The sequence below is a fragment of the Periplaneta americana genome, chromosome 3, assembly GCF_040183065.1.
Source record: "Periplaneta americana isolate PAMFEO1 chromosome 3, P.americana_PAMFEO1_priV1, whole genome shotgun sequence".
In the NCBI taxonomy this organism is placed as follows: Eukaryota; Metazoa; Arthropoda; class Insecta; order Blattodea; family Blattidae; genus Periplaneta; species Periplaneta americana.
Genome location: NC_091119.1, coordinates 126,373,977 through 126,386,484, shown reverse-complemented (window position 1 = coordinate 126,386,484; position 12,508 = coordinate 126,373,977). Strand labels below are relative to the sequence as shown.

At 36.4% G+C, this 12,508-nt stretch overlaps 1 protein-coding gene across 1 annotated transcript in view; it reads right to left on the bottom strand.

The window, feature by feature from the left end:
- Positions 1–12,508, bottom strand: part of LOC138696511 (uncharacterized) — a 150,142-nt gene that overhangs the window by 73,528 nt on the left and 64,106 nt on the right. The window lies entirely within an intron of this gene.

Genomic DNA, 12,508 nt, shown 5'->3' with positions numbered 1-12,508 from the left:
CGATAATTTTTGCAGCTCGATTTGTCACTAACAATTTATCGCATGGTCGTTCTTTTGTTTTGTCAGTGTCATCTGTTTCCACGTAAATCAATGAGCATGAATCTACTGTAATAAATAAAGTGCGAAATTATACTTCCACGTCTACATCTTCATCTTTTAATTCCATGTCCATTGTGTCTAAATAAAATGACACTCCTTCATAACAATTGTTCATTTAATTAATGTACCGTACTGTACTAATCAGGCTAATTGTAATTATACTATAAAATGTTTCAATTTAATTATGATTTCAGCAAATACTGAAAATGTATTTCTGTTATAATAACAAGACAAAAGCGCAGTACATGTAATTAACATTGTTAAACCTGTATTTCGCTTTTCTCAATTGGCATTACCGAATAACATCCAGTTTCTTTATTGCAGTATTCGATATTTATCTATTTTAACTTCACAATGTCTGAATAGGTTAAGTATTCATAAATATACAATTACTAACATTTTGTCAGCGAATTTTAGAGATATATTATTTACATTTTTATTTTATTCACGAAATGTCCTAATAAATACCACTCGAGGTCTGAAATTTCCCAGATAAATTCACTCGCATCGCTCAAGGATTTATCAGGAGACCTCAGACCTCTTGTGACATTACCATAGAAAGTACAAGGAGCGATGCCCCTTTAAACATTAATACAGTAAAATAAAAAAGTATTAAGAATATAATTGCAAAGTAAATACAAAATATTATTCAATAATATAATGGAGTAATATATTATATACATAAATAATAGGGGGAAAACATCTGGCCACTCTACCCCATTATCTCCTGGCCTAGTTACCTCATAAGTGGTGCCTTCTTGGTATCACTTGTAAAGTTCAGACCTGTCTTCGGACAGTTGACTAAACAAACAACATAAATGATATTTTAGTTCTATATTATTCATTGAATTTTGAAGGATTCATGACATTTTTTTTTAATTTAATGTAAAAGAGAAATAAAATATAAAAAGTAAATTAAAAAAATAAAATTTATTAGAATACTAATCAGTAACAAGAAATGTCAATTTTGTTTTCCGTATTTTACACCAAATGTGTGATGTAAATAAACGTAGACTTCAAAGCACGATAACTTGCAATGAGGCCGAATTGAACTGGTCAACTACAAAATTAACAGAGTGTTTGCTATGATCAATTGGTTTTATTAAGTGAATATTTTTCTGCCACAACTGAATTACTAGAGTTGAAATAACTTTCGACGCCGAAATAAAAACATGGGAGAAGTGAAAGCAGGAGGAAGAAGAATAAAGTGCATAAGATTTGATGTTGACATGGCGTTGTTAGCAGAAGAGGAGACAATACTGAGGGATATGCTACTGGAGCTGAATGACAGCTGTGAGCAGTATGGAATGAAGATAAATGCAAACAAGACGAAGTCCATGGTTATCAGAAGAAAAATAATGAAGGTAAACTTGTAAATTCGAAATGAGGCAATAAAGCAAGTGGACAGCTTCAAATACTTGGGGTGTACTATAAGCAGTAGCATGAATATGTGCCAGGACATCAAAAGGAGGATAGCAATAGCAAAGGAAGCTTTTAATAGAACAAGGAGAATATTCTGCGGATATTTGGAAACAGAACTAAGGAAGAGATTAGTAAAGTGCTTCGAGTGGAGTGTGGCATTTTATGGAGCAGAAACATGGACATTACGAAGAATTGAAAAGAAACGACTGGAAGCATTTGAAATGTGGATATGGAGAAGAATGGAGCGTGTGAAATGGACAGACAGGATAAGAAATGAAACTGTGCTAGAAAGAGTGAGTGAAGAAAGAATAATTATACTGAAACTGATCAGGAAGAGAAAAATAAATTGGTTGCGCTAATGACTAAGAAGAAACTGCCTACTGAATGATGCACTGGAAGGAATGGTAAACGAGAGAAAAGTTCGGGGCAGAAGGCGATATAAGATGATAGACGACATTAAGATGCATGGATCAAATTCAGAAACTAAGAGGGAGCTGGAAAATAGGAAAGATTGGAGAATGCTGAAGGACCTGCCCTTGGGCAGAACACTATGAATTTAATGAATGAATGAAAACATTCATATCTTGAAAGGTGCCTAATATGAACAATTGTAAATTACCAGTTCTATCAACTTCTAATGCACTGACGTAACTTTTTTAATGGCCCGCTATATATTTCAAATATGATACGAAATAAAATCCTGACATGTAATAATACACTGCGTCCCGCTTAGAGCGATCGAGAAATAAGTGATAATTTCAAGTGTAAATAATGGTTTTGTAACATAACTTTTTACATAACTTGATGTAAAAACTCTCAGAGTTTCGAAGAATGGTCAATGCAACTCGATGTATACGCCTAGAGTTACCCTGCAGAATCTAAACGGTACTCAACCTCCTGCCAAGTGTTCTGTAACATTTGTGGAGTGACTGGCGCAGCTGCATTTGTAATGCGTTGCCTCAGTTCTTCCAAAGAGTCAACTCTACCATGTTGGTGCACAACAACCTTCACAAAGCCCCAGAAAAAAGTCAAAGGGGGGGGGGGGTCAGATCGGGTGACCTAAACAGCCACTTAGCCAGGCAAGGGGAACTCATTTTCCGATCAATCTATGAGGAAATTTTGCATTGTTTCACAGCAATGGGTGGAGCCCCATATTGCTGAAAAACCGATCCTGGGGGGGAGTTGGCCAACAACAAAAGTTCTGCAACATGTCCAGATACACATTCCCCATGACTGTCGCCTCGATGAAGAAGAATGGTTCAGTGACGAAATGCTCTATTCGTCTACTGAATGACGTCAGGCTTGTTTCCGCGTTAAACATTGGTGCACATGCGCCGGAATATGTAGTTGTTTTTGAACCATTGTTGCATAAACTTGGACAGTTTCTGTATTTTCTCAGATGTAAATCACAACAATGTCTTTATCTGATTTTAAATGGTGAGCATTTATTTCTCGATCCCTCTAAACGGGACACGGTGTGGTGTTACAGTTTGCCAGACATTGCATTATCTTAAGTAGTCTGGGTATAAAATAACTGGATTTGCCCACCCATTGTGTTTGAATGTCTGCAATAATGCCATCCCATGCAAATAACATTTGTTTGATATCATTATTGTGCAGTATAATACCAAATTGAGGGCAGAAAACATATCATTATAGTTGGGTCACAGTTATTGAGGTTATGTCAAGACAAGTAAAAGGCGTAGGAGTCGAAGATTTGAGTCGTCGCACGTTTTAGTTGTAGCGACGTGTTGAGAAACGGTCCCGACCTCGCACCTCGTTCCCAGTCTGGGTGCACCTGCTACACGGTGCATCCGGCCTAGCTTGTCTGTTCCCACGTTACAGAGCGTGGACCGGTTCCTCCCTCACCACCATCGGTACCACCACAACCACCAGTATCACATTATCACCATAATCGCCATCAATTACACCGTCATCACATTACAATAATCGCGAATACCACAACTATTATTAATGTCACGATGTCACTACATTCATGCTAGAGAGTCCACACCTGTGGAGTAACGATCAGCGCGTCTGGCCGTGAAATCAGATGGCCCGGGTTCGATTCCCGGTCGGGGCATGTTACCTGGTTGAGGTTTTTTCCGGGGTTTTCCCTCAACCCAATATGAGCAAATGCTGGGTAACTTTCGGTGCTGGACGTCGGACTCATTTTACCGGCATTATCACCTTCATCTCATTCAGACACTAAATAACCAAAGATGTTGATAAAGCGTCGTAAAATAACCTACTTAAAAAATTCATACTATAGAAGAATAAAACTAACTGCCGCTCGCTGTGTTCGTTGGATTTGTCTTTCGAGTCTTGTCTCGTCATTCTCGTGCGCTTCGAGTCTCGCTCATCATCCTCGAAATAGCATTTGGTCGGCGTGGAAAGATTTCGTAACTTTGAATAACATACATAATTGAAATAAATAACATTATAAATGTTTAAACGAGACAAAAAGACAAAACAGAACAGTATCTTAGTTATCAAAATGTTCTGGTTCTATTATATGATATTACCTATGGTTATATAAAGAGAAAAAAAAAACAATTCTCAAATAAATTTGCTTTCTAAGAAACATAAACATAACGTTAATACTTTTTTATTTGAGATTGCACACTTGATCTTAATGATATGAATAGAAAATTTCTAGCCTTCTAATAAGGGCCTAGTAATTAAATAAAGACTAGCGAACGGATTATTATACACTGAAAGGTAGAGATGATGTTTCAAATAGCCTACTTGATTGTTTATACATAACAGTTGCCAAAGTAGATAAAAGTTCAGATTCATTTATTTTTAGAATTCAGTTAATAAAACCATTTGTTGAAATACTTTCAATTACGATCAGGTATAAACAACGTGGCGATTCAAGGCTGCTTGACGTTCGGGACTTCGGGAGTGATCAATATCGACGTCTCGAAACACTCACAAGCAGTCTTTACGTCAACGATGCGACGTATAGAACACTGACGTGCGGGTTTTCGGCTTTGCGGGCGCTGTTAGTCTTCTTTCTCGATCGTTGTTCACCTCTAATTCATACTACTTGCACTGCCACCCTACCACGTCAAAATTACGATGATTACCAACACTACCACTATGAAAACTACCCCCATTACCACTTCCATTTGACCACTACTAACATCATTACTATAACCATCACAATCATCACCATCACTAAGGCAAGGGAAATACACTGTCCGACCGGTAATGAAACATAAATCTCTGATTTATTACCAGGAATTGAACTCAAGTTCACTGAATTAGAAGCCTGCAGAATACAACTAATTTATTATACTATTAGACAACCTGCTTTCAACTTAGAGACAAAATTCCAAATCAGCTCATGTGAACGGTAGTCTTGCGCTGTGCTGACACATAGTTAAGGAATCCCGCTTGTTGTGACTGTGCGGTGTTGGTCGAAACGCTCACAGGACTGAGGACGGAGAGACAAAGGACTACAGTCCTTGAAGGGAAGAAGTAGAGGAGTGGTAGGTGCAGATATTTGCAATGGATAAAAAGTAGATAACCTTTCCATCAATTTCGTTTCGGCTATAATTCTCATTGCTCCATTATACCATTTCTTATCATCACATCATTAGCCTAAATTATAGATTGTGAGTAGGATAGAAAATTGTTAAATGCCGCAATGATAAAGACTTAAGAACGAAGTAGTTGACAGAACAGTAACTCTGAAAACTGACAAGGTGACCGTCCCTGGCCGTGTAGCTAGAATTTAATGAAAATGTATATTTATTTTAAGTTAATTTTTGTTCGTTAAGCAACGTGGTGATAATCGTTTGTTTCGCTTTCGCTTTCGCTTTTTCTTTTTCGCTTTCAGTGTACGAGTAATCAATAAGTCATTTGTCTTTCCTTCTTGCCACTTGGTGTATCTCCACACTCATTGAAAATTAGGCACACGTTTATATAAATCTATTTACTCAGAATAGTCCATACTACCATCCCCTAAATATTTGATATTTATCCTTAATCGTCCTATATGTAAAAATAACTACTCCATCAAAACGAGATATCCAAAAAACGTTTTTTTTTATTTTAGTAGGTTATTTTACGACGCTTTATCAACATCTTAGATCATTTAGCGTCTGAATGAGATGAAAGTGATAATTCCGGTGAAATGAGACCGGGGTCCAGCACCGAAAGTTACTCAGCATTTGCTCATATTGGGTTGAGGGAAAACCCCAAAAAACCTCAACCAGGTAACTTACCCCGACCGGGACTCGAACCCGGGCCACCTGGTTTCATGGCTAGACACGTTAACCGTTACTCCACAGGTGTGGACCTCCAAAAAACGTGAACATGTAGGCTATATATATTATAATACAATTAATATAAATGTTAATTTATAGTATAAGAGAGTAAAATTAGATTTTATCCGCGAGTGAAAAGTTTTGCGCCCGAGATGAACCCGAGGGTGATAATTTTCAAGAGACCATAAAATCTGTTTATCCATAACTGGTATCTAAATTGGTCTTTATTTCACCATCCTCAGCAACCTAAGCAATGGCTTTATTCACAGCACTTCACTGCTGTGAATTAGAAACTTTTTGCATGAAAACCAACACAATAGCAACCATAAAATCCATACATTCATTCATTTACAACTTCTTCACAACAACACATTACACAGAAAAGGCGTACAATTTAAAATTGAAACCAATAATGAAATATACAGTCTGATCCGTTTGGGTATGGATAATAATAATAATTTATTATAAAGCTATTATTTCCATATATGACAATCAACAATGCATAATCTGAAAAGACAAATGAAAATCGTAAATAATTAAAATGGTTACTACAAATCAACAGCGGGCACAATGTGTTCTTTGGTATGCTAAATTTGAGAGTGTTAAAAGAGTTCAAAGGGAATTTCGACGTGAGTATGGTGTGCGTAATGTAACTAAATACGATTCTATAATGTTGTGGTATTGAACATTTGTAGAAACAGGTTAAAAAAACATCCAGGAGGTTGCAGGCGAAACCCAGTACGAGAAGCAGCTATCTCTTGGCTTGGCCCCCAAACTCCCCAGATCTAACCCCTCATGACTTCTTCGTGTGAAGTTTTGTTAAAGACATTGTCTATTCAAAGAAACCCAGGAACATTGATGATCTGAGAGTAAAAATTACTGAAGCTTTTCAACAAATCACCCCTCTTATGTTACAACGGACAAGGGCTGAATTGCATCATCGTTATGAGTTCTGCAGGGTGCGCAATGGGGGTCATGTTGAGCTCTGAGGAATTTCCCATCTTTCAGTGTTGTATGCACAAAGTTTCAACAAATAAAGTTCAGTAGTAAATGTTTTACGGTGTTTTTATTTTATCCATACCCAAATGGATCACTCTGTAGATATCAGTAATGAATAAAATATTGTATAGCAGACGAGAGTAAACATATCTTATGCGCTCGTGGAAATTATCACTCTCGGCTTTGCCTCGGGCGCTAAACGTCCTCCTCGCGCATAAAATTCAATTCTACTCTCTTATAGACTAATATAAAATAATATTACTCCCGTGTGTTATATAATATTTTATTCATTACTGGTATCTAAATTTAATTTTAAATTGTACGCCTTTTCTTTGTAATGTGTCCGTGACGAAGATATAGGTAAATGAATGTATGTATTTTATTGTTGCTAATGTGTTGGTTGTCATGGAGAGATTTAAAAAAATTTTATGCTCGACCATGCCGAAATGTAGTAATTATACACCTGGTAGTAGCCTTTTAATGCACCTCATTAAAGTACACCTATTCATTATAATTCAGTTGTTCAGCCAATGAGAAATCACCTTTGTACCGTTATAAAACCGCAAGTATCGATTATTCTCGGATATGCAATCGAAAGACAATTAGCGAAAAGTCACGGAGGCTGGAAATCCAATACTGTCGCAGAAGGTTATGTTCTGTTACTATAATAATTAGCGTTAATTGTAAATAATATTCAAATAAATTCAATTTGTCATCTCGTTTTTCAATTCTAAATCAATTTCCATGTTATATCAAAACTAATGTTCATCTTATTCTCTAGGTTATATCAAGGTCAATGATATTCGTGCCTCGGAAAAAATCAATACTTTCGCGTCTGCGCACATCTCACAATTCAGGTCAGTTCCGCTCGTCACTTACATAACCATAACATGAAAACTTATGAATAATTTCAAGTTAGAAATATGGTCGAGCATAAAAAGTCGTATGAAACTTGCCTATAATGGTAATTAAGACGCTCGTATGAAAATTATGAAACTCGCTTGCGCTCGTTTCATAAACAAACATACTCGCGTCTTAATTACTACCATTATAGGCTCGTTGCATAAAGTACTATTAATTCACTGCTGCAGTGAATAAATCCATTGTTTAGGTTCCTAAGGACGGTGAAATAAAGACCTAGACACCAGTCATGTCAACTGTCCGAAGACAGTTCTGAACCGCACAAGCGATACCAACATGGCACCACTTATGAGGCAACTAGCCCAGGAGATAATGGGGTAGCGTGGCCAGTTCCTTTCCCCCTCCATTGCATATATCGTCGACTAGCTGCATATTACACTAATCAGACTTCAGATGTATACAAACAATAATTCTGTGGTGTTTGGGTAAAGGGAGATAAGTTATAAAAATGAGTTCGGAGATAAATGAAAATTAAACTTGGAACCCTTATTACAAATAATTTTCTACACAAATAAAACACATCAACTGCTTGTATTCTTTGATTTTTGCACATCACTTGTATAATTTAACTTGCGTGTTCATCTGGGGAACAAAATTCCACCTGGACAAAAAAATGACTTATACCCCTTTACCCGAACACCACAGAATTGTTCTTCCTCTGTCACATATAGTCAAGTGACATGTACTGCCTAATAATAGATTACATATCAGCCAGAATCTCAATCAGAGGTGACTGCAGTCATGAATAAACATAATTTATTCAATACTAGTAGAATTAATTGATAATGTTGTTAGTACAGAGATTAAGATTTTCCAATCATTCTGAGAAATTAGGACTTAGTTGTATGATCCGGGTTATAGTATGCCATGATGCAATCATTGACCGAAAACCGATTTTACATGTTAAAATACGAAGAATGAACACTTGAATGAATTCTACCTTTGTAATAACTTTGTATATTTTAACCACCGGACATGCACTTACAATTAGTTCAACTGTAACCAGTTTCGCTTCATCACAGTTACTATAAAGACATATTATCCGCCACATTGGTTTTGACGGCAGTTTCCGGCCGCTGATTTCATCATGGGATACTACTTCGCAGATCATAAAGTAGGCTATATTTAAGTCTATTTATGAGACTTAATGATTGGAACTTTTCTGCTCTGTACCAACAACATGATCAATTAGTTTTATTAATCTCAAATATTTTTTATCTCTTTCACATATGTATGCTTAAATTATAATATCGATTTTCGGGTGTCTGATTTATCCCTAGTAGTCAGTTATTTCTGCATATAAGTAGAGCCCGGATGCTTGGCAAAATACCTTTTTTACTGGGTAGAAGTAAACCGTTATTTGCATAGATATAAATGTGATTTGGGGTAAATCAAAGTGATAGGGCCAATTTTTATTTTGTCTATTTTGCCTTTTTAAGTGTTTCTTGCTAATTCAATAATAAAAGCCTTTTTTGTCATTTTAAAGCAATAGTTCTTGCTTATTTGCAATTTTATAATTAATTGCAATGTAATGTGTATGAAGAAAAAATGACTCACTAAAAATGTTAGCAAAACAATAATAAATGAAAGTAATTTATTTCGGTGCTTAATCTTCTAATAATCGTGATCTTATACTACTGGTATAATAGGAATAATGATTAATGATCGACAATCCACAGTTACAAAATATAATGTCATGTCTTCACCATACCAACAATCAGCTTCATAATTTTAAAATATATTAAGCTCGTTCTCATAGAAGTTGTCACGTAACATTTTCAATTCTTTGCTTTCATATTTTCAAATCTTACTGTTACTGTATAATTTTGTGCTACAAATGTTTGTTATGGTAGGAGAAAGAAATCTGAGTGAGGAAGAGTCTGTTACTGTCGGTGACAGAAGGTATAAGATCGGTTAGCTAGAATGTCTACATTCAGTAAACCATTGAAAAGTAAACTTCATGCTTACGTTAGTGAATTTGGTACCCATATGTTTTCAACCGATGGAACATTTTTGTTATGTAAGGTTTGTGGAAAGACAGTTAATCACGAAAAAAGTATTTTATAAGTCAACATGTGTCAACTACGAAGTAAAAATGTGAGTTATGTTGATATAATTTAAATTTGTTCTAAAATATATTATGCCTTTTTAAATTCATAATGCCTTTTTCAAAATTGATTGTGCCTTTTTACGTTTTTATTGCCTTTTTTGCCTACCTATTTTAACTGTTATAAATACCTAAACACCCGGGTTCTACATATAAGGAATAAACGTACCATTATTCTTGTTCAATTCCTTGGAGTAACCAGATATAACAAGCCCAACAAAGTAGGTGACCACTCTGGCGGTACCCATTTGCCTTGATGATGGAACCTGTGTGTAGTTCCGAAACGTTGAAAATAAGTTCCAACACACGTTTGAATACACGAAACTCTATTTCTGAAGTACAGAATATTTGACCGATACAGATCAAGTTTGGACATTGACACAAATTTCCTTAGGACTCCTGAGAATCAAGGACGTAAAATTGTGCCCAGTATAGCTGAATTCCATGCAGTCAAACAGTTGGACAGACAGATGGTACCCTATGTCAAGGGGACAGCCAGACAGGTCGACATAAGGCATTTCTTGTACAAACGCGACTGGACCTAGAAGTCAAGTGCAGTTGTAGGACACATACATGTCCTTTAATGCATCTGTAAACATTTGTCCGAGACGTCATGTTAACCAGGGTCTGACCTCAGATTATTTGCAAGATTTGCGACAGTTGTTGAAGTGTGTGAGCTGCACTTAACTGTTTCCACGGGACAAACAAATAGATATTCTGGTATCTCCGCTGCAATTTTGAGACACAGTGGACCTTGAAAGCCCGGTTGTCATGCCTCGATGGCACCCGCAGTGCCACCTGTTCGCAGTCATTACACCAGATCTCCGAGTCATTACATCTGACGCGAACATCTTCCACCATGCCTTGGGAACTGCACAAGAAGGTGGCAACTAGAGACTGGGAAATATGCGCATTTAACTGTCCCCAAGAGATAAGAATGTGCTGTTACAACTCAAGAGGATCTGTATTCGAAGAGGATGTTTATCTACATGTCTGTCCTCTGGTTTGTGTCTTTCCAGAAACTTCCGTCACATGTGAATGTCTAATACAGAGCGATCCAAAAGTCGCGCACATCTTAATAATACGTTCACATATAAGTTATTTATAAAGATGAATTTATTAAGTTTACTTACATCAGTTTTCACATTAGTTACATTAGTTTTCACATGAGTTACATCATTTTTCACAACATATGCTGAAAATGGCAACCTCCTTCAATAATAACATATATCAAAATATAATTAATTATTTATTCCGTCTTATGGCTTGAGCATTGATTACATATAAAAGAAAACACTGATGTGTTACATCTTATTTAGTCTTAATACTAACGTTTTCGCCCTTTGTAGGGCATCTTCAGGTACGAGATATAACAGATATCCATCTAAAATCAATTACAAAAACTTTGCTTTACATTTGGAAATGACATAACTAGAGTAAAATATGACACAGTGACAATATTAATCATACAAAACAATATTAAAAAGATCATGTCAAATATTAAAAACAAACTAAAATGACGTAAGTTTGCATAGCTATGAAATAATACTGAATACGCGATGTTGGCATACAAAGTATATCTCAACATATTGTCTTATTGTTCAGGCCATATAACGGGTATGCAGAGGTAATACAATTGTTGGACAGTGACAAAATCTTGTTACCGCGGTTTCATGGTCGAATGTTTACAAGAAACTAAACTGTAGGCTATATTAAAAAACAATTTTCAGAAGATCACAAAATCAAAATGACTGGTATATCAGCGAAAGAAAAGCAATGACTCTATCGAAAACATAAAGAAATGAAAGAAGGGAAGCTAGAAAAGCCGAAAAAAAAATTCAAAGACCGGCACAGAAAAATCAAGAAAGTGGAGTACACTCTCAAAAATTATTGCTTGTTGTAGGTTTCTAAAAAGTTTGTACAGCATAGGCTACATGTATATCGGACACCGTGAGCCTATCACGTCGACCACACCATATACAGTAAGACGTTATTCTACTTAAAAATATATGCTTAAATCTATATCCGGTTTATTTTATATATTATTTTAATGTACCGAAGTAATGTACTTAGGTACATTAAAATAATATATATGATATGCGTAAATCACTTCGTGATTTAAGACGGCGCTTATTCCGTCGGATCCCGGTCAACTAGTCACTCATAACGAGTGCACCTCAGCACATGTGTGGACTTCGGTCCTACGTTCATAGACATCTATGACGTAGTGCAGAGGGCGGCCACTAGAGGGAACCCAAGAGTTGGAGCTTAATCTGAGATGATTCTGTCCGACGCCGGGGTGGTATCCGGTGTAGCTTAGTGGATAAAGCATCAGCACGTAGAGCTGAAAACCCGGGTTCAAATCCCGGCGCCGGAGAGAATTTTTCTCCGTTGCATTACTCTTTCATCGTATATCCGGTTTGTTTTCAATGCGGAGATGATAATGGAAGGGGAATTGTGCAGAGTGGTGTAGAGTGACAAGGAAGAAACATGAGAATTCCTAGAAAACGTTGTGAGAATTGTCTTTGTTCAACATATACAACTACGACATTGCCGGTATTTGAAGTCTGCGGTTGTCGTAAGCTCTGCCAACTCAGCTTAACAAGGGGGCAGATTTTGTTCGGGCAAACGGGAGAAACGCGAGAAACCTACAACAAGCACAGCTTTGTCTACCATAAATTCC